Below are 25,320 nucleotides of genomic sequence, written 5' to 3'. Positions count from 1 at the left end.
TTGTCCGGATACTTAGGCTGATGCAGACATGTTCCCTTATACTGGGCTCATTATTTTGCATGTGTCTGTCATCATTTTCACACGAGTAATTTCTTCTTTGACACACACATACGACCAACAGACCTCAGTTTGACACAGCAAAGGACAAAACGCACCGGAAAAGTCTTCAGCACAATCTCGACATCACAAATAAGAAACACGAGCCGTCTCTAACCTGCTATCATTAGCCAGCTGGCGGCTAACATTTAGCGCTGTAAAAGTGCTCGCAGCATTAAACAAGCCCAAACTCTGGTTATGCGGGGAAGACAGCGTTACATACAAGCGATAAGTGTAAGAAGAGACAATTGTGTTGCTTAAAAACTCACCTTTGTTTCGCTGTTCTACGAAAAGGATAAAGGATTTTTGACAGGAGCTGTCACTGCACTTCCGGGTTAGTCTGTGACGTAAGCAGGCGCACCACCAGCGGCTGGCCATGCTGAGATTGTTTTGGTTTTGAACACTGGGTGTTCATGAAGATATATTTGTCTCAGTATTTTTCATGTGAACAGACCGACAGTCCCTGTGCTAATGTGCAGTCTGTTAATATAAAACACCTTCCACAAATATACATATAGATATATATATTAAAAAAAAAAGATTTCGCAACAAACATATAACAGATCTGTAAATACACAAACAAAATCCAGAACTTAAAAAAGAAGAATCAATGTTTATAAAATGCAAATCTGCAAGTGTAGAACTGAAATTAATAATTTAAAGAGTGGCTTCACAAATATCTGGTCGAAAGTTGTAGTGTTTTTTTTTGTTTGTTTGTTTGTTTGTTTAGCTGCATTTTATATTTGCAAAATAGTTTGGGGGTTCACAAATCTTTCTTTGCATTTGAGGAGGATGTTTTATATTTACAGATTACACATTAACACATCAGTTCGCACAAATAAATACTGGAAAATAAATATATTTATCACTTTGACTGTCATTTAACATTTTATGGCACATGTTATTCATTATTTATTGGTGGAAATGGTGCAAAGTAACTAAGTACATTTTCTCAAGTAGTGTACTCAAGTACAAATTTGGGGTACTTGTACTTTACTTTCACTCCATCACATATATTTGACAGCTGTAGTTATGTTGCAGAATAAGATTATTAATAATCTTATTCCTAATTACATTTTAATCCATCCCTAAGAATAACAAAAAAAAACCTCTGTTCTGGTAAGAGTTAGAGCAATTTCTTTGTTACTCATATTTTCTATTAGGTAATTTTTTAATTTTTCTTTCTTTTATTTTTTTACTGTTGTTGCTTTATACTACCACTCTTGAGGTGTGTATGTTCCTCTGTTTGCATAGACCAATTAAGTTTTTTAGGGGGGAAAAGAACATACAAAAAGATGTTGTTGTTTTTTTTAAATATTTTTTTGGGCATTTTGCCTTTAATGGACAGGACAGGTAAGCATGAAGGGGGGAGAGAGAGGGGGATGACATGCAGCAAAGGGCCACAGGCTGGATTCGAACCCGGGCCCCTGCGGCAACAGCCTTGTACATGGGGCGCCTGCTCTACCACTAAGCCACCGACACCCCACAAAAAGATGTTTTAAGCCTACATGGATACCATATTGATTAACTTCATCTTAAAGGGAACATGGTAGAGCCAGCACAAATTGAACACATATGACACCCAGTACCAGTGTCGGCCAGTGGTGGAATGTGAACGAGCACAGTTACTTGTGTACTGTACTTAAAAACAAATTCAATGTACTTGTATTTGGGTATTCACATTTTCTGCTGCTTTATACCTTTACTGTACCACATGTTAGAGGTAAATATGGTACTTTTTTTCCACTACATTTGTCCGACAGCGTTAGTTACTTTTCAGATTTCATCATCATCACAAAGCTGAAAACAGGGTTGTTTTTGTGACACCTTAAAAAGTTGTATTTTCAGAGATACATGGTTCACTACAAACATATAATGATCTAAAAGAATATGATGCATTGCTGTAGATTACACAATCAAACAGTGAAAGGACTTAAATTAGCACAACCTTAAACCTCTACAGCTAAGAGTGATCCAGAATTACCATTACCATACCATAAAACACTGACAGATAACATTTTATTGCACAGCAAATATTTAAGTACATTCTGCTGGTACATACTTTTACTTCAATTAGGTATTGAATGTGGAACTTTTACCTGTAGTGGAATATTTTCATGGTGTGGTATTATTATATTTACTTTACTTTAGGATCTGAATACTTTGTCCATCACTGCATTTAACCCTTTATATCAGTGTTGCACAAATGGTGCTTAGTTTAATTTAATTTTAAGTTTAGTCATTACTTAATAAAGTGAATTAAGGTGGGGGGTGTCGGTAGCGTAGTGGATAGTGCCAGCACCCCATATACAGAGGCATCGCCTCGCTGCAGCAGCCATAGGCTCAAACCCAGCTCATGGCCCCCTGCTGCATGTCAGTCCCCACACTTTCTCAGTCTCCCCCCTTCACTAACTGTCCTGTCATTAAAGGCAAAAAGCCCACAAAAATAATCTTTATAAAGAAAAAAAAAAAAAGTGAATTAAGGTGAAACTTTATTGACCCTCAGGGGGGAAATTTAGTATTACAGTAAGAAATAGACCAGAGAGCAGTGGTGGAATAAGTAGTCAAATCCGTATTTATCTGTATTTAATTTATTCGTATTCAAAGAATTGAATGTAAAAGTATTATACATACAGACTTTTCATCTGAAATGTAGTGGAGTAGAAGTGTGAAGTAGCGGAAATAATTTAACTCAGGTAAAGTACAAGTATCCCAAAAGTTAAGAGTCAACTAGTCACTCAAGTTAAGAGTAAATGCAGGGGTCATAGTTGGGGAAAGTGGGACTGATTACACAAGGCCCCAACAGGAGGGTGGATTTCGAAAAGCCTGGAATATAAAGATTGGTTTTATTTGCAGTTTTTTATTTGTAATTTATTAGTGCTGTAACTAGATTAATAATGTCTGAAGAGTTCGGTTGAAAGACTAAATTTTGTGTTACCCCTTAAAGACGCAAAAGGATTTAGTCCACTAGGATTTGCTCTAAGTCTCTACAGAGACTGCTTAAACATAGGGCCAAGAATTTGGTGCTACACCCCTGAGTAAATGTACTAGTTACATTTCACCACAGGCAAAGATTTAGATACAAACAGGATACGGATTAATCAAAAAACATACACATATACATATACACTATAATTACACCGCATCTGCTAACATGTGCATTTTTGAGATTTAGAAAACAAAATGATAAGAGTTTCCTATAGTTATGAAAAGACTTTTGGTTTCAAATTGTCTCCACAGTGAAGGAGAGGAGCAACAAGAGAAGGACCCAAATGTAGACAGTCGAGATATCAGTGGGGTTTTTTTTTAAGTTGATAGGCTTGGATGCGGGTAGAAGCGGAAATCAGCAGGTACTGGTCCTGGTGACCTAAAAGCAAACACTAAAGGCGACTGAGCAACATGGCAGTCTGACAAGGGAACATCGGTAGTGGACTGGTATGAGAGGGCGATGAGGGAGCGAGATGCAGGTGAAGAGGTAGGCAGGGAAGGCATCTGATGGATGGATGGAAATTGGCAATAAGTGGCCTGAGGAACAGGGAATGTGGCTGGAGAGGAGGTACAGAGACAGACTGTGACACAAATATTTCTCATATGCATAAGAACTGGCCATTGGCAAATTGTCTTCCCTGGACAAAAAAGGATAATCTATCTACATGTTTCACTCAGAGAAAAGTCCTTATACTTGATGATGAAACTTAAATGATCCAGATGTTGAAACAATATGCACAATAATATGTATAAAATGTGATATTTCTTGTTACATGGAGGACAAAATGCAACCAGACATCAATGCTGAAAACACTTCTAAAGTAAAAATAAGTCTGTCTTGATTGCAGCATGCTGTGCCCATTTTCCTTTTGCAGCTGGGTGCTTGGTGATTTATTGTACAAGTACACACAGATAGATTTTATTTGTTTGTCACCAGTGATTGCTGCACGTAATTACCACAATTCTGATCAATATAAGTGTAAATTTCTGTTTGTTTGTTTTTTCATGACAAACCATATTAAATGCAAGAACTTTGCCATACGTGTGGTTTTTGTGAAATATTGCCCAGGGGAAAGTGGGTCATCACATCAGGATACAGATGCAAGCAAACCACATGAGGTAATGTAACCAGCAATTAAAAGCGTACTGAGAATAATGCAAAACATAAATTATAGTGCAGCGTCTTTGTGAAGATTTACAGCTTCACCGGTTTGATGATATGACATGAAAAGATGTGCTATAATATGATTATGATCTTGACACCAGCATTTAAATTGGCTCTGAAAAGAATGGTGCACAGGCTTTTTATGTTGCAGATGTGAGTAGGCAGTGTTGCAGATATTAAGTCACCGCATGTGGGTAGCTGCCCATGTAGGGTAGCTTGGCAATTTTCAAAATCTTATAAGAATATCATAATATGATTTTCTCTTTTGAAGATTTAAATCATATTCATCCAACTTCAACAAAAGCACTTGGGATGCGCCGTGGATCTGCTGTGATGCTCATCCAAAAGGTTGTCTGGTGGGATATTTAGTTTAAGGCAAAGCAAATTAGAAAGATAAACAAAAAAGGAAGAGGAATCTGGCAATTGAATAAAGGGAAGAAGTTGTTATGACACCTGGATTGTTTTCTTCTCAGGAATGTTTGATCTCTTGAGGAGCACAATGCGGCAGGGATGGTACTGATAAGATCTTTTCACAGGTGGAATTTGCTCCTCTGTTGTGTGAAACACTCCCACAGTTATGAATTATATACATCTGTGTTGACATTCTGTGTTGCTACGCCAGCATGGGGAATAATAAACCAAACTTTTTTTTCACTGTGTTGTTTTTTAATGTACAGTGCATCCCTACATGATTCATAACATGGAATTTTCCCAGCTGGTGGGATGCTTCAGTACATGAAATTGTATTACTGTGTGACAATCCCAGCTTACTCCACAGGTCTGGCACCGTGTTCAGCCATGGCTCCGCTCTGGAGTTTAATGCAATTATAAATAAATAAGCATGTGGTCGGGAAGAAGACAGGGCCCTATGGGGACAAGCTGAGAGAAAATAGAGGAAGTTTAATTAAAGCTGCAAACCACACTCCCACACAGACACACACGCACAGTAATATAAGCAAACCAATACACACCAATTATGTTTGTGCGTGTGCATGTGCACTTCACTCGCCTGTATGTATGTTTGCATGTGTGTCTCTAGCTACAACTATACAAAAGAGGAAATTGCATGAGTGTGCATGCAGTGCGTGAGAATCTACTCACACATGCTCGCTTTGGTGCCTCATTCCGTGTGTGCACGTGTCTACAGGCAACACAAGAGGAGGGAAATGTGAGTGTAGAGTAATCCTGTGTTTTATTCAGGTAAAGTCCTCTAAATTTCTTTATCACACAGGTTTTGGTGTGTTACCCTCCTGCCGACAGAGAGGAGGGTGTTTTGTGTGAACCCGACAATCATACTCTCGACACAGCCACGGTAAAATGATTCGCAGCTATGTTTTTGTTACATTATTTTCTGCAAAATGATTGAACTGCCAGTCTCCTTGTAATTACCTAAGGGGTTAAGGCAAAGGCACAGCCAGTAAAAGGCTGATGAGGGAGTATTGAATTTGCACTTCAATTAGAGTGCTTATAAAGTGTGGATTACACAAGGACTCCAGGGCCACCGCTCTCACTCAATTACCAGTGTACTATGGGAGGAGGGACAGCAGGCAGGAGGGGTGGACAGTGAAGGCATCGGGGCAAGGGAGCAAGGTGGCAGAGGAAGGCATGAAGAAGAAAAAGTACAGGATGTCTGATGCTGGTGCTGCCTGAGCCAAGTGTTTAATCAGGACTCGTCAATGCACAGGCAAGGACAAACAACTGGAGGGAGATCCATCCATGTATAGCTCAGGTCTCCCTCTCTCCAAGTTCTGGCCTCAACAAGGACATCTGAAAAAAACACGCACCCATCTGAGGTACTAAACTTCCCCGGCGCCGCACAGAGTAGCACTACGCTGATTCGAAATGCCTCCGTATGTGCATTCATTTCCATTTTTCTGTGTTGTTGAAGCAAGTCTCCTTCAAGTTGAAGGGGCTATACAGAGGAATCTGTTCAAAAGGAGCAAAATAAAAAACAACCCCAACAATGCGTCTGAGTCCCTGAGTTAATTCTCAAATGGATTATTGAGCCAATGAGTGAAAATCACCGGCCATTTAGAGTGGATTTGTCTGCGAGGCAGCGATAAACGACAGCTCGCTTTTTCTACGGCTTAGCTCCTCGATTCTGAGAAGGAGATGCTTGAAGGACATGCTTTTAGAGTAAACAGGCCAATGGCAGGGAAGGGAAAAAAAGGGAAAATTTCAATTTGATTGCTTGGCTGTACTTATAAAGACAATGTGAGATGATATGAATGTGAATAATTAATTGTTATAGAGCCTCATGAAGAGTTCTTGGTAGTTAATTACTGGTTGTGATGTTTGCATGAGGCACAGTGAGATTTTAAAGATTTCAAAGTGAAAATGTGCAGAGGGAAAAGAGAGGTTTTATTATCACTTTTACAGTATAATAACTTAGAGGCTGCACAAACACAGGGTGACAGTGTTATAAGATACATACGGGCAGGGTAGCTGAATTCAATTTGACAGTGTTATAAGAAGTAACTGGCAGTTACGTGAATACGAAACTCATGCTAATTGGATATGTGGATGAAGAAATAAAGAACAACCTAATAGCTTGCTGCAAAAAGGGGATTTTATGTGTGCACGCACCTTTAATCTTCCAGACTCCAGCAATTTTCTGTCTGTTTAGATCATCTCCTTCCCTTCTACCTTTCTCTCCCTCACTCTCTCCCTCATTGCTACTGTCAACAAAGAATGTGCAGGCTTCCCACAGGCCCTAAAGGAATCTCTCACACTGCACTCACATAATCACTTCAGACCCGGCTGTTTAGGCCGACATCTCCATTGGGACTTACCAGCCGCTCGCTGCAGGCCAAATCAGACCGCTGAGAAAAAAAATAAAAAATAAAAAATCAACTGCAACAGTGAAACAAAGAAGTGCAAGTCAGACAGAGGAGCGTGACCAGTCTGAGAACATCAAGCACTCGTCTTCTGGTGGCTGAATGTCATACTCTTCTCCTTCAGTAATGGGATGATTTGGTGCCCTCCTGTATGAAAATGATAGACTTTAAGAGGCTTCCTTTGTGCACACAATATACACCTACATATTGTGCACGAACAGTGTGCAGTGTGTGTGTGTGTGTGTGTGTGTGTCACGAACAGTGTGCAGTGTGTGTGTGTGTGTGTGTGTGTGTGTGTGTGTGTGTGTGTGAGACAGGTCAAGCATGTCTCTTTCACAGCCGTAAGACCAGTTTAAATTCCATCATCCTTTTCCAAGACCAAATGGGATCTAGAGCTTCATCTACTTATATCAAAGAAGCTGGATTTAATGACATGTTTAATGACTCCTTACGTTGGCAAATGAGCTTTATTTGAAATCTCCAGTGCCGTCAGAAAGAAGCCTTTTCTTCTCCAATTAGAGGCATCCTTTGGAAGACAGACTCTCTGTTCTAAACGAGAATAGTTTTTTACCAAAGATGGAGAAAGAGGAGCTGTTGACGCTCAGTCCCTCGCTAATGTCAGGCTCGAACAGACTGGAAATACATTAAACTATCAAGGTGGGAAAATATTTTTAACAGTGGCAGGCAGCAACTGGAGCCTCGTGGGAGTTGACAGCTTATGAAAAAGCAAGTTAAATGCATCTGCTGGTGTAGACTCAACATCTCCCCACTGTGTTTTATGGATGGTATCTTCAATTCTCATTGTTTTGAATAAATTTCTTTTCCCCCACTTTTTTTGTGTGTAGTCAGACTTGCTTTTTGCCAGTGCTCACAGCAAAGGTTAATGATGTTTTCATGTCAACATAAATGCTGCACTGGAAAGTTGCATGCTTGCAAATGTGTTGCTCTGGATGAGGCAGATTGTTGAAAGTAGCACATCCTTGCTCTGAGCGTAGTTTGCCTCAGTAAACCAAATTATTAATATCTTAATTAACAGCTACACTATCAAATGTGTGCTACACATAACTGAAATGCAAGATGCTTGTTTTAATTCAGGCTGTCAGAGGCTGAGCTATGCAGCTCAATTTGACTGAGTGAAAAAAAAGTTAATTCCCCTCCAGCACTGACTTGCATAGAAACATTTGCATAGCATAGGGCGATGAGGAAGCTTGAAGGTTTTCAGAGTGAAACTATGTGAAGACACAAGTGCAAATTATAGGTCCAGGGTATAAGATATGGGGACATCTATTAGCAGACACAATATATAATAGTCTTAACTATGTTTTCATTAGTTTAGAATCACCTGAAAATAAGATATCATTTTGTTTTCATTAACTTAGAATGACTTGTTTATATCTACATACAGAGAAGGTCCTCTTCCACGGAGTCCACCATGTTGTTCTACAGTAGCCCAGAACGAACAAACCAAACACTGGCTAATGTCAAAATGCCAAACTCAAGACTTCAAAATGTCCACAGACTAACAGGTGACATCAAAGAGGCCATTATTTGTATAAGTCTATGATGGAAACACATTGCTTGGGAAATCAACTACTTTTTTGTGTATTGAAGCATATTAAAAACTGCTGAGTAGTAGTATAGCTGAGTATGTAAATCATATGCTCAACTAAATTCTCACAAGCTTTAGGATTGTGAAAGGTAAAGGTCTGCTACTTGCGTATGAAAAGCCCAACGCCCCACAAACCCTACACTTCCCATAATGCAGCTTCATAGTGTCTTTTATTAGACCCCTCCTGTCTGCTCAATGCCGACATCTTTAATTTTTCACACTCTGTTTGTAACACATAGTTTTCTCTTATGAATTTACTGTCTGAAGCCTAAGCTAACTTCTTCGGAAAGCTTCCTCCAGAGCCAAAGAAGATGTGTAAAATTATTAGAGTGCCAGATGGATAGTTCAGATTTTTTGAAGTGGGGTTGTATGGGACAGTATGTCCATCCATAGACAGTATGTTACATAAAGTAGATGTAAATCAGCATGCCCCCAGTTTGGAGCAGCAGACTGGAATTCGAAAGGGAAGCTACGCAATCTACTGCTGTGGAGGGGTCAGCAACAAAATGTATTTTACCCACCTAAAAAAAAAATCAATATCAGTATAAGTGTATGCTATGTTGAGAGCATGCTTTCCCTTAATGTCAGACGATTTTCAACGGGAAAATGAAGCCATTATATCGCTTTCCTCAAAGCCAGACTCCATTGAGGAGCACAGTAATCTATCATTGCACAGGAGCTGTTGGACTAACACCACCTCGAACAGTTATTCCATTTGTGCTATTGTGTGACTTTGGTGTTTAAAAGGGTTAGTTCAGATTTGCCAAGCAGCAGCACAAGCAGCTCCCAAGTCTGTGACAAGCACACAGATGGGGAACTGAAGCTGTAACGACTGCTGCGTCAAAAATGGGCTGTCTGATGGAAAAATAAAACATTAAAAATGCTGTCAATATAGCATACGCTTAAACTCATATTGATTTTTTTTAGGTGGTGGTTAAAACACATTTTGTTGCTGACCTCCATCCACAGCAGTACATTGCTTAGCCTCCATGTTGGACTCCAGCCTGCTTCTGACAACTGAGGATGTATGCATCTACTGTGTGTCATATATTGACTATGAATATGTAACTCTTACAGCAGCACTCCAAAAAATCTGAACTATCCCTTTAATATATTGGGCATATTGTATTAACATGAAAATAACAACCAGATACATTTGAATGCTTAATAACAAAACAAACAAATACAAAACCTTTAGGAATGGCTGAAATGGTAGCACATATCCAATGCTATTTTAGGCTTTACCTCATTATTTAAAGACGAATCAAAATTATCGAAAGAGGGCCTTGTTTGTGTCTTTCAAACTGCAGTCGTTAACTTCAACTAAAATAGTTTCTGAGACAGGAAGGACACTGGCTGTCTTTCAAAGCTTTGACACACTTGGCTCCATCTCAAACATGTTGCACTATTACTCTGCTTCTAATTCAGGAGATAAACAAGGACATGAAACAAAATGCCAAGAAGTCACAGCATGACGAACAAACCGAGCAGCTTTCTGTCAACAGACATTCTATTCGTCATTTCGTTTAACCACTTCATCTCCGTCCTGGTAGTGTATCTGTAAAGCAGATAAAATTAGCTCACTGACCAGCAGCCAAAGCACAGTGGAGTCGTGCAACACGGGCTTATCTGTTTTCCTGACACAGCTGGAGCATAATGACCCCGTGCCACAGGTCGAAACATTTTTTCTGTCCTCCATCCCCCAAATGAGGCTGCCTCTGCTCATTAGGGAGCCTGCATTTTAAAAACACAGAAAAACAACCAGTGCCGTGGCCATTAAAGATGCCATCGACTTTTAAATTAAGTCTCATAAAGGGCCTATCAGTGTGAGGGCGGTAATGTACGACGGCGTAAAGCCAATCCCATCCCATTTCTGTGTTCTTTGAGGCTTTAACAGATCTGTTCTCATTTCACGCTATTAGAGAAGGTCTGGGACTGTTAACACTTAACATCTCAGCAGTCCCAAGCCTAATTTCTCATCATGTGCCATAATCCAATCCACCATTTCATATTAATTTTTTTTCTTCTAACCCCAGCCAACATGGCAATGAAAGTATATGTGTAAAGCACCAGATTAAAGGGATACTTCACTTCCCAAATGGTCATTTGTATATTGATTACTCACACTGTGTTACGCTGAATTCCTAAAGGAAGCTTTGGAGTTTTTTTGCATGCTTTCAGTGAACAAAGAATCCAAAAGTGAGTTCTTGACCAAATTAAGTCACATGGCTCTGTGTTTAACAACAGCAAAACTATATCAAAACATGTGTTTACAAACTCTCACATAACTCGTGCAGTATAACCCCAGTCTCACTTATCTAGTCATAAACCACCAAAGTCATACAATAACACAAACTAGCTGATTGAAGCAAGCAGCGGTAAACCAGCAGCTCCCATGTTCAGTGAGGTACAATTACTGTTTTTGTAGTCTGAGTGGGTGGAAGTTCGCTGCAAAGATCAGCCTCTCATTGGGCGGAACGAGCCACCCGCTGAAGTCCCGCCCTACCACCTCCAGTTGCAGTTTTCAACACGTCCTTTACTAACTTTTGCTGTGTTTGATCTTGCGGGGATGTAGCCATTTTTCTGCCATGGTTCGCGTCCTGTAGGCGATATTTTTGTGGGCGTGTTACACCAAAACCTGTTTCCCCCCGGCAATATTTTTGCAAGCACACCATTGCTGTGGCACCGCCAAGAACGATTGTGATTGGTTGAAAGAAATACAAGCAGCCGGGGCATTTTTTCTCCAATCTTAAAGTGAGAGTCGGTGCAGCCAGACCTTTCTTTTCTTGAGAAAGGTCTGGTGAGCGAGACTACTGTTTTTGTCAATTATGTGTACATTTGTGGTTGTTTTGTGTCTTGTTGTGCTTGTTTTGCCTGTTTTTAGTTATTCTGTTTCTCTTTGCAGTTACATTACATGTTTTTGTGGTCATTTTCACTCACTTTCCAGGCAGTACATGTTAATTGAGTGAAATTTTGCAGATGAAGGCCAGGGGCCCCTTGACACTTTGGACCCCAGGGTCTGTGTCTGGTCGACCCGTTCAGTAATCCATCCATGGTCATTTGAGGGGTCAAATATTCCTTAAAACTGTTTTACATGTTAAGCATCAAAGGGCTTCCAAGTTGCTTTAATCATTTCTATATTAACAATGGATTATTTAACTGCTTGTACATGTAAGGGGTTACTCATATTGAGAACCTCACAGAGAACTGTCACGACAAAGTTAGTCTCGCCACCAGACAATCAGAGATCTCCGCCTTCTGATAGTCTGGGGACACTCCTTTCTAAAGTGTGTTTAACACGCCGGCGAAAACGGCCGGCAACAAAGCAACGCCTCTTGCATTTTGAAAAGGACACGCCTTCTCGGAAATGTGCGCTCCTCCTTTTCTAGTCCGCAAGGAAACAAACACACAGAGAGCTTGAAAATGGATGCCGAGAGATTTAACTCCGTTTTATCAAACGTGTGCTCATCTGTAAAGAAAATATTTTTCCAGCGGGTGTCTTAGTTACAACATGATTGAGCTAACTGGAGTAGTTTCATGTCGTATCCGACAACGGGAGGCTTTTAACAGATGACGTCCTGTTAGCTTTGCTGCTGGTGTTAGCTGTCCCTGTCAGCTGCAGCCACTGATGCGTTCTAGACATCGTGATTTCCCAAAACTGAATAAATACCACACATAGCAACACAAAACTGCTTTGCTAGCTCAATCATGTTGTAACTAAGATATCCGCTGGAAAAGATATTTTTTTCACGGACCGATTAATGAGTTATTACCTATTACAGACACTGCTAAAGGCTAACAGGGCTAACAGCTAACGGTTAGCCCAGCTAAACGTGCACACAGAAATAGTAATGTTTGTTCAATCATTGTGTTTATAGACTTTACTAACATCGGATTAGTCCAAACGGTGATACAGTGATGTGAAAAATGTGATATATAGGCTATATATATAGCTAAAAGCTCTGCTGGTTTTCTACCCGGAAGTATTTGTAAACAACAAGGCGATTCCCTCTATAGTCCGGCTGGACGGATGAGTCATGGCCTTGTAAAAGATTATGTTCATCCACTGAACTTTGACGGCGTTTTCTGCGAGCGCGGCTGAGCCATTTTGTACCGCTACACGTGTTTCTAGTGGGACTAAGTTTACAAGCACAAGAGTTCAGCGAGCCACCGAAGGACCGCCCTGCAGATTTACTATTGGTTCTGCAACGTAGGGAGTTTTTTTAAACTCTGAAATTGTATCCGCCCACCTAAACACAAAATCAGGGAGAAAGTCATCAGTCTTTAGTTAAGCAAAGCGTCTAAAGACTGACTTGTGAGTCTACCACAAAGTTAATCACAGACAGTTAGCGACTAGCTGGTGAACATAGTGAGGCATTTAGCTACTAAATAGGCAGATTTTTTTTTCAAGAATTGGTGGAGACCAAAATCAGAGCTAAAAGGAGAGTGACTATTCAGCCTGTTCTCAACTTATCAACTACTGCCGCTTTGTCAATGAATTCGGCGTGTACAGAGGTACCTTTCGTGGCAGTTTGATGTGCACTGGGCATGTTTCTGACGCCCCTGGCCACAACCAAACTTGGGAAATACTACTGCTTTGTCAGTGGATGTCAGTGTCAGACACCAACGCATAGAGACACTCTTCCTGGCAGTATGATACTTAAGTAGCACACTAAGTGTAGCATACAACTAGACACACCACTGCAGTGATAATGCTGCTCTGTGTGGTGCTGTATCTCTTTTGGATATGTAAATAGGCAACAGCTGGCTAACAGTTTGTAATATGTCAGTGTTGTGTTCCCAGCTTTGTTTTTGCTGCTCCCAAATGGTCAAAACATCAGTTATTGCAGGTTTAAGTCGACATTCAAAATGACAAAAAGAAGAAAAGTAATAATTGATGGAAGAATTAAATAAAAAGAAGTGGAAAACTAGGTTTATATCTAGATTTAAATGAGCTCAGCAAAAACATGCCACATATAAAAGAGCCTCAATTATATTTTTTAACATAAACATTTGCAGTTTGTTTTTTCTGTCTATTTAAATGAGCTGGATCAGGCTGCACATCCTCAGACATTTGCTCCAGATATGTGGTACGTCCTTTTAAAGCTGCTTCCCAATGTTTTTTATGGTTCCTTGCAACAGTAAGCAAACCAGCCCCAGACAACCTGAGATGTCTGGAGGGGTTGTAGTGAAGAAGCAGGTCACAGATGAATATTTTGGCCCTAAATCTCTCAGTGCTTACAAACAAGAACTACTAGTATTTAAAAGCAATCCTTTGACATTACAGGTAGCCTGTGCAGAGTGCAGTGATCTGAGAACTGTATTGTGCTTTGCTCTGAGTAAATACTCTTGCCCCAGCTGTCTGCTTTTTCAGAGAGACCTGCAGACACCATTATACTTGCCTAGCCAATGGAAAATACAGTCCTGGATGGAAGTTTCTTGAGTTTTACTTGCTTTTCTTTCATTGCAATATTCTTGATTTGGTTTTAAAAAAATTGGGTTTGAGTCTATTAGTACTCCAAGCTTTACAACGTGTTTTTTATGCTATTTAGTTTTATTATGTGGTACAGCTAAGTTGTATCATTTTTTGCAAAAAGTGTGTTTGTATCAGAGACACATAAGTAAGAGGCAAAAAAAAAAGAGATTGGGACAAAAATGTATGACCTGGATCACCAACTTCAGACTCCCAGACCACCAAACAGTCTTTGAATCCTTCCTCTGATTCCCTCTGTAGAGGAATCATCCAGAGGGAGGGAGGATGATGTTGGAGAACCTTCACTCACCTCCACACATGGGGCAGGTCACAGTGACCTCAAATATCTGCAGATAAAGTTCTGAACAGCACCGGGGCGACCAGGGTGCAGTCACAAGACCGACCTCTTTATCTCCAGCTGGCACAGGATACCATATCTAATGCTACATCCAAAAGATGTTAGAAAGTCGGAAAGTCCAACTTTCTATATGGGGGAAGTGTTGTGGGACACTGCTACTGCAAGGAAGTCCAAGTCAGAAACTGGGTTTGGTTCCCTGCAAGATTTCCAGGATGCAATTATCTGATATCATGTCAGCCTGCCCATGTGTAATGTATATATAGATATAACTTTTAACATGATTAGAATCCCCACAATTACCTTTTATTTCTAGCAGGTAACTCAGTCAGAAAACACCTTAACTTGAAAATACAGTCTTGTTTATGTTAACACTTAACACATGCTATCAGTCCAGTTTATGTCTTGTGGTTATTATGGGTGTGACAGTACACAGAGGACATGGTTCAATTCATACCCCAGTTTCGGAGTCAAGGCCAAAACCGATTTTTGCACCATTTGACGAGCTTGGTGCTGCGATGTATGCCCACATGGCCAATAGAAATGAAGCAGCCAGCCAGCAAGGTAAAATGAAGGAAACACTAGTATTGTGTGTGTCTTAATTCCCTGAACTGTACAACACAAGTTTGCAGGAAAAGGGGAGGAAAGCTCTCTTGGAAACCCGTTTCCAACCAAGTAGGTGTAAACACAACTATTTTCTATTGTTGTTTTGGCCACGAACTCGCAGGCAGGTGTTCTAGCTCTGTTGTTTCATTTGCGCTCAACATATGGTAATGTGACACATCAGCACATGTTGCTAACAGTATATGGCTTAAAAGTTTCCAGGCAGAATTTGTGCTCGTGAACTTTGTGTCCGCATTACGTGCATAAATCTACATACTTTTTATTCTGCATGCACCTGACCGTTACAGCCTTGGTGGTTATAACTGTTTTTTGTTTTTTTTCATTTTGTTTCTAGTGGAAGTCACAAAATTCAACATGATCGCAACCAAATAACCTGAAATTTCCACCTTCCAGTTTTCATTATCAGATTTGTATCTGACCTTCTTACCCCTATTACAGTGACAATTTAGACATAAACGAGTATGACAAAACAACCAGAACACATAACATCCTTTGCTCTCGGGGGTAAGCTCCACAAAGCAACAATTGTGAAATTAAAATTGATGTGAAAGAACTTCTAGTGCTGTAAATCCCACTGAGCAACTACTTTGCAGTTTTCTGCAGCTCTCAGTGTCTTTCAGCTCTTTGTTCTGCTTTACTAGTCTGTCTGGTGGAGTCATTCCAGCTCTCACTGACCATCCATAGCTGCTCAATGACACTGTATATGCTCCCTCTTAGCAAAAAAGGCTGAGAGTCAAAGCTGAGTGGCCAGTCACAAAGCTGAATATATATTTTCCTGCACACTTTGCAGTCCAAACTAGGGCTAAAATTCAAACAAATACCGGACTTAAAGTTGACGAGAAAAGCTTAAACAAGAAACTCCAATGAGATGCCCGTGTTGCTGTGCGTGTGCTGGATGTAGAGAGTCATTCTTTACGCACGTTGATTGCAAAAATCTGGGTTGCATATTGTTGAATGGAGCAGGAGAAAGTGTTTGATGGTATGAGCTCTGAATCTTGGTCATGACTTTTGACCCCTGCAACTCATTAAAAGAGCTGTTTTCTTTGCAGGATACAGTATGTAAATAGATTTACAGTGCTTTGATTAACACACTCTGATACTCTCTTTGAACCTTAAAAGCATAAAAAGTAAGTCAAGCTCATGTTTTGCTCTCATATATTTGGAGAAGGAGCATGGAGTTTATTCTCTTCCTGAACACATTGTGCTGCTCCACTAATCAAAGACCTTGAGTACGGTCCAGGACATTATCTTCAACCAATTGCATAAAGGCAGGAGAAAGAAGGTAATGGGGTTGGCAATATAAATCAGTGCACAAGAAACTCTATTATTGGTAAAGTAATAGGGACCGACGTTGTTTGTAAGCTTCAGCTGTTTGCTTAATTGCAGATTTACTAGCAACACTGGCTCTCATTTACATATGTAAATTCTAAGCAGGCCAACAGAGCTGTTCTTGGCAATGCTTCTGTTTGCCTGCAGGAGGAGGGAAAAAAGGGGTCTGTGTGGCAAGAGAAAGAGGGAGAGAGATAAACAAACAGATGGAAACTAAAATAGAAAACAGAGATGGAAGGGGTTGTTTAAGAAGTGATGAGCAGAGACGGAGGCAGAGCTCTGGGGTGAAGCGACGGTCTAGCGGGGGTGGCGGCTGGATGACGAGGGGGGGGCTTTGTCAACACGAGGAGCTCAACACTACACCTGAGCACACAGCGACTGTCTCCACTTTCCCCTACATATGGCAGCAGTCAGGACAAGTAAATAAAAAGGGCATGTTGCTCTTTCCTGTAGGTTAAACCAGAGAGCGCCCCCACAGGTTGTCTGACAGTTGCGAGAGTCCTTAGGGCACATTCCCCGCTAAGTTCAAGGACTCTCAGACTCACACTGATGTACTCAGATGTGCACAGATGTTGCGGTGCCTGAGACTGTGATCTGCTAGCATTAGTGCCACTGTGTGTTACTAATGCGTATAGACAGCTGGGGACAGTGGGAGCAAGTCCCCAGCGCTTTACCTGCTTCCAGACAGTATGCCATCAGCTAATATCGCCGGGGCAAGTGTGTGTGCATGTGTGTGTGTGTAAAGGAGAAAGTAGGGCCAGGTAATAGTACAACAGCGAAAGACGGCACTTCTCACAGTCCATAAATGAGAGAGCAGAGAATTTATCAGCCACACTTTGATCCTCATTGTTCCAGTGGGACATCAGTGAACAGTGAGAGCAAGCCAACATGGGAACATGCAGAAAGAAAAGAGTTCACAGTTCAAACTCAGCCATCTGAGAGAGAAAAAAAAAGCTTTGTCTAAAGGAAAATTTGGCAACATGTCACAGAAATAAATGCTCGTTTTTTTTCTCGCCTCATCCCTGATTATGAGTAGCAATCTCTACGCCTGATTATATCAATCAGCGACAGAGATGATATAACATAAAAATGAGTCAACCTATTCCCAGTTCATGAATATACATTACTCCGCCAATCATCCACTGCTTGGTTCACTAGCATGCAGGAGTTTATGCCTTTTACATTTACTGTACAACTTGATGGGTAGAGTACTGTCCACAGAATCTGACTGAAAACAAACATAAAATGTTACAAAAAGTAACAATTTAAAGCTACAGCTGGTAACTTTTATGAAAATAACTTGCTACGACTGTCACAATATTCTGAAAGAAATGCATGAGACTCCTCCTCTCCTCCTACTGCCGCTAATGGCATTCGCTAGGTCAGACCGCAGCACGGTCAGCAACAACCAGTCAGAGCTGAGGAGTCTGTAACGCAGCTGTCAGTCATGTCAATCGCTCCATGAACTTTGGTCAAACTGTCAACCTAGGCAGTGCTGATCAAATATGAATCAGGATTCTGTCACTGTATTGCCTATTTCTCACCTCAAATGTTTTCGGAAACATATTTTAGTGTACTGTTTAGCTGTGAAATGAGAAAGTTGGTCCAGCTGCTATGATTATTGCTCTGTTTAACATGGTTTCCCCACATTAAAGAAAAAAACTGAAAAAGGGCTGGAAGAACATTTACTCTTTCTCCCTCATTAAGAAATTCTAGATCTGGCCAGTTTCTGCTTTATCAAGCGGTGGCATGGTGCTAAAACAAAGTGTGGCGATAGATCTGGCTATGGAAGACTAGCCCTAGGTTGACCAGAGAGACAGCACTATGAATCAAGAAGGCTAACGGTGATCTTAGAGGAAAGATCTGAAAGTTTCAGTCTAACGCCCGGTTCACATTGGACGTGGAAGCGTCATAAAGCACGCCAACTTTCCATGGAGTGCTGCCTGCTAGCTTTCGGCACCCATGTTAATAAATTGGGCTTTTCACACTGGAGGTGGCGCTGCGCCGAGCACCCTGCAGTGATTGTTTTGGCGTCTGGTCTATTTTTTCCAAGAATCTGGCGAGAAAACACACTGAAAATCTAGTTCGAACAATATAAAAGATACATTAGATGCGGTATGATATAGATGATCTGACAAAGATAAATGACAGAGTATACTTCCCATTCATCCATATATTTGTCAGTTGTGTCTAAACAGAGAGCGAGAGGGACGAGCAAACACACACAGACACACACACTCAGACAGATAAAGGCAGACAGAGATAGCTCTGATTTAAACAGAGCAGAGAGCAGAGAGCAGAGTCGCTTGCTGACCGGTGTGGAGAAATGCGGTTCTGGTGACTGCTGACGGCCCGCTGCATAACAATTTGTGAACCCAGCATAAGGTGTCATTTCCAGTGGGAACAGAGGGCACATGTCACGACTAAAATCTTGCTTAATACACTGCTGTTTGGCCAGCCGTCAGATGCTGGCTGAGAATGTGAATTGAGCTGCTGATTTTTCTCTAATATACACCAAAAAACCTGGTCTTTCCCCAGATGTTGTGTGGTTACCATCGTCCCAAAATGTACGTAGAAATGCAGTAAATGGGATTCAAAATCATTTTTTTGTGCTGTCGTACAAGTGACATACCTAATTTAGTTTGCCTGGCGTACGTATGAATCTCAAATTTTGCACAGACATCTCCCCCACAGAAATGTGAACCTCTCCAGTGACAAACTTTGCACAGATACAAGTCAGTATATTCAAGGTCAGGCATTTTAGGGGACATAAATAAAAGAAAAAACATTTTTGAGCAGAGGCGGTCCTTTAATAAAGTCAGTTAAAGTGAGTAAACATGAGCTGAAACCATATTAACCTCAAAGACAGCGACCATTGGGTGTCTCTCTCAGAGCCCTCTCTGAAATAATCATCATGTAACTTGAAGCAGCATCAAGATGTGCTGCAGATCACAGGAATGAAAGCCAGTTACTGATATACAATTAATGTGACTTGGCAGCAGAGCAGGCTGGTGTCTCTGGTCAATCTCTCTCACTCTTTCCCTCTTTCACACATGCATGCACACACACACAGACACAAAAGGCAGGAAAAATATCAATAAAATTCATTGTCAGGATGCCACGTATTCTCTCTTTGCTCTCCTCCTGTTGACAGACTCCTCCTCTCTCCCTCTGCTGATCTTCAGGCTGTCCTAATTCATAGATCCTCCTGAGGAACCATCAAAGTGCTTCCTGTATTATTATCTTTCTCTTGCTTTCACCCCTTTGTGCACACTTTTACACATTTGGTGCAAGGAATGCCCATAATAGTGCAGGTTGAGTACCAGTCCAGAAATTAATCCTACTCCCAGATGGTGAAGCTTATAGTGTGTGTTTGTGTTTATTTGTGTGTGTGTGTGCGCACATTCTTTTCTAATTTCTCACCACCTCTTCCCTTCAACATGGCTAAAGCTTTTTTTGTTTGGACCTCTGTGTGGGGGAAAATTATCCATGAGGTGGTAACACAAGAATCTGATGCTGATGCTTCACTGCATGTTTGTTAAAGGGGAACTCCACCAGTTTTACACAATACAATTTGTTTACAGGTCTTGGGGAGCGCTGCTGCATATATGAAACAAGTTGTTTAAAGCCTTTTGTAGCTCCAGAGGGAGCAAATCTGGCAAACTGTCTCAAATGATGACTTGAGTCTACATGTTTGAAAACGAATTAGAAAAGGAGTGAGGTTAGGAGACCTCTGTAGCTGCTCCTTTTGTCTGCTTGAGGCAAGTGGCTCGAGGCTAAATTAGCTGCTACTAACACACCCGAATCTCAGACTGAACGGTCAGCAGTCAAGGAGGATTGTGGGTAGTGTAGGCACCAGGGCTTGACAAGAAAGAAGAATGTGTAGAGTAAAAAAGACCATATCTCTGGTTCTGCCACATCAATTTTTAACCTTTTTTCTTTAAACTGTCCATCTCGAGCCTGACATCATACAGTGCAATGTTCAATTGGCAGAGCACTCTTTCAAGGCTGGAGCTTAAGCATGATTTCTCCTTGCTGTTTTCAATCTGACATGGAAATATCAGATTCAGCACCACGGACAGCTCCAAGTCTAGAAATCGTCATATGCCAGGATACAAAGAGAGTTTGTGCATTTTATTAGGTCACAGTTAGCCTACAATGAGCGTGTTAGGCTTCTACAGACACACGTTGCTCTTTGAACGCCTACAAAAACACATTCCCTCTTCGAATCAATAATCCAATATGTTCAGTCAGAGATAACAGATGATCAGAAGATAGGTACTACGTGGTGCCAGGAGGCGCCTCCACATCATGCCTGGCTCGCACATTTCAAGTGAAGACAGAGCCCGCCAAAAAGCATCTCCAGGGACTGCCAATCACCTCCAGTAATGATAATACCGGAGACAAATGAAGGCAATAACTAGCAATGGGATTAGACCTCTTATAAAAGTGTGAAAGAGGGAGATTTGGGACATTTGTCTCCTCCAGTACAGTGCAAATGTGGCAGTGCAGTGCATTGACAGTGAGTGCGAGAGACTGTTTTTGGGTCAGATTTAGCTGACATTATCATGGTACATTCTTAGTGTGTATGCCACTAAATTTGTATTCAGCAAACTTAAACCAGACTGAAAATGTTAGATTTTCAGCTTTCAAGCTGGAGGGAGTCTTTTGGTCAACAATAATAAACTATGACTGTCAATTACTGTCTATAGGATGCCTTTCCAAAACTTAAATAACTTCCAGTTCTAAAGTGGAATTTGATGTGTATTGTGTGTAATGTGTATCACTCTAAAGGGACAGTTCACCCCAATATCAAAAATGAATATTTTCCCTCCTATTTGTGGTGCTGTTTATCAGTCTAGATTGTTTTGATGTGAGCTGCAGAGTGTTGGAGATATCAGTCATAGAGATGTCTGCCTTCTCCTGAATATAAAATAACTAGATGGCATTCAGCTTGTGGTGCTCAAAGAACCAAAAAAATATTTACACATACATTTGAATAGTCAACAGCAACGTCTTCAGAAATTATGACCCAAGCAAGCATGTGGGAAGCAATTTCTTTCTATTGAACTACACCCACTAACCACATCAACACGCAGAAGGAAGGATGCATCGACTCATTGATGAGAGGCTTGTGCTCCTGACAGTGCAAGATGTAAACATTAATGACGTCCTCCTCAGCTGCAACATGTTCTCTCTCCAAACTCGTCACATAAACCCCGCTTGTTCAGTGGACTTCTGACGTCTATGTATGACATCAAAGGCATCCTGGTTGCATCTGCTGTTGACGTGCTGGGACACCATGTTCGTTTACTCCTGTTACATGCATTGGAGACACGGTGGTGCAGTGGTTAGTATTGTCATCTCACAGCAAGAGGGTTCCCGGTTTGAACCCAGGATGGGAGAGTTTGGGTTTTCTCCGGGTACTCCGGCTTCCTCCCACAGTCCCGAGACATACGGGTTAGCTTAACTGGTGACTCTTAATTGACCGTAGGTGTCAATGTGAGCATGAATGTTTGTCTGTCTCTATGTGTCAGCCCTGTGACCTGTCTAGGGTGTACCCCACCTCTCGCCCAATGTCGGCTGGGATGGGCTCCAGCCCCCCCACCACACTCAACAGGATAAGCAGTTACAGAAAATGAATGAACGAATAAAACACATTGTATTTACTGTATGTTTCCTTGTGGAAGAAAAGCACATGTTTCGATTTAGAAAAAAACACCATATGTTGACTCAACATTTATACGGGAAGCAAACACCAGGCTTCTCGGTGAAAGTCAGTGTTAGCCCGATCCATCGCCCCTCCTGCCCGCCCACAGGGACTTTCCAGCTCTTTAAATTACATTGTTATACATTCATGCATTTCAAACCAATGCCATCCAGCTGCCTGTTTTCATCGGTGTGACGCTGAAATCACTGACCAAGTGGTGGTATTTAAGGATTTCGGAATGAGAGCTGGTTTTCGGCTGAGCTGTACCGTCACCTAGCTCAGTGTTGCTCGGTGAGCTGGCATTAGATGCATGCTTAGCGGTGACAGTTAGCGGATGTAGTACAGGAGAAAGAAAAAAGTTCCTGCATGAAACGGCTCGCAACAAGATCTGTGAATTACCTTAAGTAACTAGGTTATAATTTCTGGAAAGAGACATTGCTCTTGAGCTTTTATAATGTATTTTTCTTGGTGCTCTGAGCGCCACAAGCCGAGTGCTTTCTAGTTTTATTATATTCAAGAGAAGGCAGACATCTCTACAGCTGATATCTCCAACATTTGGCAACTCACACCAAAACAATGTAGACTGATAAATAGATAAAAGGAAAAAGGTGAAATTTGAGGTGAAATGTCCCTTTAAGGTGTAATATTTCATCTTTCACTCAAAACTTTTACCTAAACTGACACAAAAATTGCCCATATGCGCCTACAGGTTTTATTTCCATTTTTGGAAACATCAGCTATTGTCTCACAGTGGAACCTCGGTATATTACACATCTGTCAAATCTGTAATGCTCTCAGGTTTTGGAAGCAAACCTTCCCTTCTAATAGTCAGCCTATTTTCACTTCATGTAATTTGTTCTTTCTGTGCTTGCTGTTACCTGCAGGAGAGATCAGATACTTCAGAGCATCTATAATAGTACTGTGTGCTCACAGAGGTGTGTTATCACACCTTGAAATACCTATTTCCACCTCGTTTAACTTCCACTGATTTCAGGATGCCGGAGCCTGTCACATATCATTTATTACTGCAGAGAACATTATCCAAGGTTTCTGAAACCCTACAGTTAATTGTAAGAGTGAACAAAATAATAAGAATGTTTGTGAGCTGTTCATTTCTACCCGATACATGCAATTTAGTGCATTGTATTACTTGTCACACATGGTACACACTTACTTTCCACTTTTTCCACTTTTGTAGCTGTAAATATGGTTTAGAAGTCTAATCACACTAAACTGCAATGAAAGGCACTGTAATGAGCAATGGGGAATGTATAAATAGATTCTATTATATGAGGACTGCATATTAATATACACCTTCTGGTGCTCCTGCGAGGGCTTCGAGTCATCATGGAAGGAAACCATCTTAATGCATTTCATAAAAGAGCGTATCAAGGCTTTGTCAACAAACAACCTGGGTCATCAAACAGAACCCAACTGCACATCTATTACGGCTAATCATCGTGAATAGATGGACACTGGGGTCCAGGGAGAGCTGAGATTAAACCCAGCGGGCGGTGGAGCCAAACAATACGTGGCACTGGAGCTAATATGCAGGCAAAAACAAAACCAAAGCAATATTATTTTGCACTGATCACTCCTTCGTCTCTTTACGTGACCGGTGATGTTTTCAGATGATGAGTTTACATTTGCAAAGACAAGCTGTTTATCACCGGCACAAATGACAAAGTACACTGTGTCTTGACTTCAAATAACACAGTTAAGCATGTATCGTCAATTCTTTATTTTTTTTCCCCTTTTAATTTCCAGTTGCGTCGTGGAAGTGAGTTTGCATTTCACATGAAAGCGATATATAGGACGCCATTTGCATGTTATTTTTGGATAAGCCATCCACCAACTGCTGTTTCCTTTAAAACTCATTCAAAGATTACATGAAATATGGAGCAAGCTTTTAAATTGGACTCCCCTTCTTTTGAAGGGAACTCAAGGGATGATGCCAGAAAAGTAGTGGTAAAGACTATAAACAGAAGAAGTAGGATACATCGAAGAGGAAAATGTTATGAGGACTGTCGGCTCAGCAATAATAAGATTTCAACCAGAATGATACGTCTGGTGTAGTGTAGATGCTGTTTTGTTTAGGTCTGTTTTAAAATGTCAAAGCATGCTGTGGGAGTGGTGTAACCAAGAAAATTCAATTCAGTTAATCTCCTGTTTCACTTTGGACCTTTAAACCTCATATAAGTCAATACTGTTTGTCTGTTTATTGCAGAGCTCTGAAAGAGAAAGAAATATAGTTGCTCAATGTGCCGAGATGCAGTTATGTTTCTCCGCTACACCCCAGCCATTTTATATTAGTTCATAAACCAGTGGCTACATCAACATTAAGTAACAATTTTAGGCCTGTATGCGATGCGAGACATCAAACAGCACCCCTAAATATGATGGTCGCTGAAATTATAGATCTGCAAGCTGCATTTTGCCCTTTTGGTTTTATTGTTTGTCTGCTCTTTAAAAGAACGTAAAATCTGACGTGAATCTGATTAAACGTTACAGTGTGGGTATAATTACGTTATGGGACAGACGAAAAGCTCTCCAGTAGGCTAATGTGCCTGCGGTTGCTGCCCGCTCGACTTCAGATGGGAGCCAGTAGGCCTAATTGGCTACATACAGCCTAATCAGACTTGCTGGATTGTCTTGCTTAACATTTTATCCCCATCCTTGTATCAATTTTCAACTAAATTAGCCCGGTCCACCAGAGATGTAGCAGAATTAGGCAGGGGGAGAGGAGGGGCTGCTATCACAGCACTTTACTTCAGCATCATGGTGTTCACAGTCTGCTACAGTGAAGGCTGCACAGTGCACTTCATGTCATTCAGAGGCAAAAGAGTAAACACTGATGTGTTGTGTCATGTATTACCTCTGGATAATGTGTCAAAAGTATACTGTGCTCCTTTATTATTTAAGTGACACATTCAGAGAGGTTATACCACCACCTGTAGGCCAGCACTTTGTGATATATAGTACATTCCTGGGCCAGGACTAGAGTTTTGAAGGCCCTGGGTGGCATTATGCTTTGTGGACCCCTCTCCACATCATGTATGCACGGGACTGCATTTACAAAGCTCTACAGTAAAGTATGCAGTGACATTTAAAATCGCCATGTTGACAAAGGCAGG

The 25,320-nt window shown here is 41.0% G+C and overlaps 1 protein-coding gene across 1 annotated transcript in view; it reads right to left on the bottom strand.

The window, feature by feature from the left end:
• spop (speckle type BTB/POZ protein) overlaps positions 1–429 on the bottom strand; it is a 111,207-nt gene extending 110,778 nt beyond the window's left edge. The window contains exon 1 of the mRNA XM_050068954.1: positions 366–429. The gene's annotated coding sequence lies outside the window, so the exon portion shown is untranslated. The remainder of the gene's footprint in view (positions 1–365) is intronic.
• Positions 430–25,320: the final 24,891 nt, after the last annotated feature.

The sequence above is a fragment of the Epinephelus moara genome, chromosome 18 (assembly GCF_006386435.1).
Source record: "Epinephelus moara isolate mb chromosome 18, YSFRI_EMoa_1.0, whole genome shotgun sequence".
Taxonomy (NCBI): Eukaryota; Metazoa; Chordata; class Actinopteri; order Perciformes; family Serranidae; genus Epinephelus; species Epinephelus moara.
Note: the sequence above shows the minus strand (reverse complement) of the source record. Positions and strands in the feature narration are given on the sequence as shown.